Below are 2,925 nucleotides of genomic sequence, written 5' to 3' on the forward strand. Positions count from 1 at the left end.
AGAAAAAACGATTTCGAATAGTACTAGTTGCGAATCTGGAAAAAACGATTTCAAATACTACCGGTTGCGCATCTAAAAAAAATAATTTCGAATACTACCAGTTGCGCATCTTGTAAAAACAATTTCGAATACTACTAGTTGCGCATCTGGAAATACCGATTTCGAATAATACCGGTTGTGCATCTGGAATAAACGATTTCGAATACTACCGGTTGCGCATCTGGAAAAACCGATTTCGAATACTACCGGTTGTGCATCTAGAAAGACCAATTTCGAATACTATCGGTTGCGCATCTGGAAAAAACCGATATGCAAGAATACCGACTAGGCATCTCCACATAATAATGATATTCTAAAATACCAATCCCGCTTCTTCGTAAAACCGATATGTAAAATACCAATCCCACTTCTTCATAAAACCAATATGTAAAATAACGATTCTGCATCTTCATAAAACCGATATAAAAAATACTGATTATTGAAATGACCAATCTTCTTTAATGTTGAAGTATAAAACCTATAAGATTTGAGAAAATACCGATCAGTTTTCCTTTCGGTTTTTCTTTAATCTACAAAAAATTAATTCAGTTAAATTCGTATTTAATAGTTAATTAATGTTAATAATTAATTACCTATTTTTACATAACAATTTCTCCCTTTTTGATTATTTAATCTAAATATTCAAAACCTTGTAATTTTGTAATCGTTGGCTAATTATGCTAAGTTAATTATTCATTTTAATATAACAATTTCTCCATCTTTGATTGTTTAGAATAAATTATCAAAGCCAGTTAAGTTTTCAAAACCAGTGATCTAGTCCTTTTCAAAACCGTTGATTTATTCCTTTAGCAATTTCTCACTTTTTATTGCTTTAACGTAAAACTATCAAAATCAGCCAATATGAACAAAGATAATTTTACTATGTGATATTTGATAACCCTATCTAACAACTAAGATAAAGAAAGGATATTTAGTCAAGGATCTCAAACATTCAACCAAAATAAAGAAATATGTTAACGATAAGATAGAAACTGGAGAGAAATAGTTTTTCAAAAAAAATAGAGAAGTTTAGCGTCTCCCTTTCGACTTCTCCTTTGTCATGTCTCCTATGAATTTTTCCATGAAGCCTTGACTTGGTTGATCCAGGATATTAATTTCACAATACTTTTGATGATCATGTACGTTGTCAATGGTACACTCATCACCTCGTCGTAACCTTCGATTTGACCGAGCACTGCGAGGGACATCCAGTTGAGGTTCTTTAGGTTGAGACCGAGAATTCGTAACATGAATGGTATATTGGGATAATGTTATGTCATCCTCTGCTGCCTTAGTTTGATTAGTCTTCTTTCGTTTAACAACTTTAGGCTTTTTAGCAACATTAACTTGTTTAGTAGCCTCGACATTTGCGTTCTCCTCTTCTTGAATATGTCGAGCCACATCTTCATGTTCCCTCAATTTCTCAGCATCGGCAACACCTTAAGATCTAACCATTTCCATGACTTGAAAGGTAAGGACCTCAACCGTAACTTTGGTCTCCTTTTAAACAGTGAGAGTCTCACTAATTATATGTCTAATTTCGCTTAGTTCCATGCTTTGTTCATTTGAAGACGTAACTTGAATTCTCTCCATTTGATCTAGTCGCATATGAATTGATGCTTACGACGGGCAATCATGCCCATGACAATCTGTCGTATATATTGCCTGGATGTTTCCCCAGAATTGGATCGAGATGAATCACTAGAGTGAATAAAGATAGATTATAATGGAATGTCCCGACGAGCACTGACTTGAAGAGAAATTTTTGGACCAGCCTATTCTTCAAGGTTCTCATCCCTGTTCTGATGACTATGATCCGATACCCCTTTAGCTTTAGAAGACATACCCGATTTAGAATGAGTAGGGGTAGACTTCTTTGAATGTGGGGCTTTAACTTTCTCTTCAATAACCGGAGGGGCTTTAATACCGGTTGATTCTTGATGAGGAATGTCATTGTTGGTCGGCTTAGGATTCTCAATTTGATGAGAAGACGCAAGTTCCTTGTTAGCCGTAGATGAAGGATTTTATATTGTTGTATCTTGTCTATCCTCATTTACATCTTCATTAGAGGATGACCATAGTAGATAGGATTCTACTACGTCAGCTAATGTGATTCTTAGCCCTTCATCAATTTGTTCTCATTCCAATCTTGACATACCACCATATTTCTCTTTAACACTAGGTCCTCGTAGCTCATATATCTGAAATATATCATCTTCGTCATCAAAAGGTTTCTCTTTTTTTTACGGTCCTCTTCTTCTTCTTCGAGCGGCTTCTCTATTCTTATAGATTTAGTCCGGCTTTAAGGAAACAGTATTTCTTCAACAAAATTCATTGGTTCCTTCATGTTGTCGTGGTTTAAGTTGGTTCGAGGGTAGGGAATACCGGTTTCCTCCGAGTTCGACGTTGCCCCGCCATCCACATATCTCAAAGTGGTTGATAAATATTCATCCATGTGAGCCTCCAAAAATTTAATTACTTCCCCGTCTGCCTTCGCCGTTGCAATCTCTAGATTAATGTTTTTCTTGCAACCTTTAAGGAAGGGAAACAACTCTCACCCTCTCAAATAGGCTTCCATGAATTCGCCCCTTCGCACAACTTCAACAACTGATTTGGTTTGGGTCATTGAAAATATTGCCTCTTCCAAAATAAGAAGTTCAGACAACTTCTTTTCATTAGGGACTCCGAGGAGCACCTCACTGAAGCTCATGTCAAGTCTTATAGATAGCCATGTGCAGAACAATAAATTTTTGCACTAGCAGTGGCTTTAGTTTCTTAGAAAATACGCCTAAAAGTGTCGTGAGCCTTTGGGGATACGTCAAGGGGTGATTCAGGAGAAAGAGGTGCACGACAGTTGTCTGGCTTGCCTTTGTTTGGCTTGGCTAT

This window comes from Impatiens glandulifera, chromosome 6, assembly GCF_907164915.1.
Source record: "Impatiens glandulifera chromosome 6, dImpGla2.1, whole genome shotgun sequence".
Classification (NCBI taxonomy): Eukaryota; Viridiplantae; Streptophyta; class Magnoliopsida; order Ericales; family Balsaminaceae; genus Impatiens; species Impatiens glandulifera.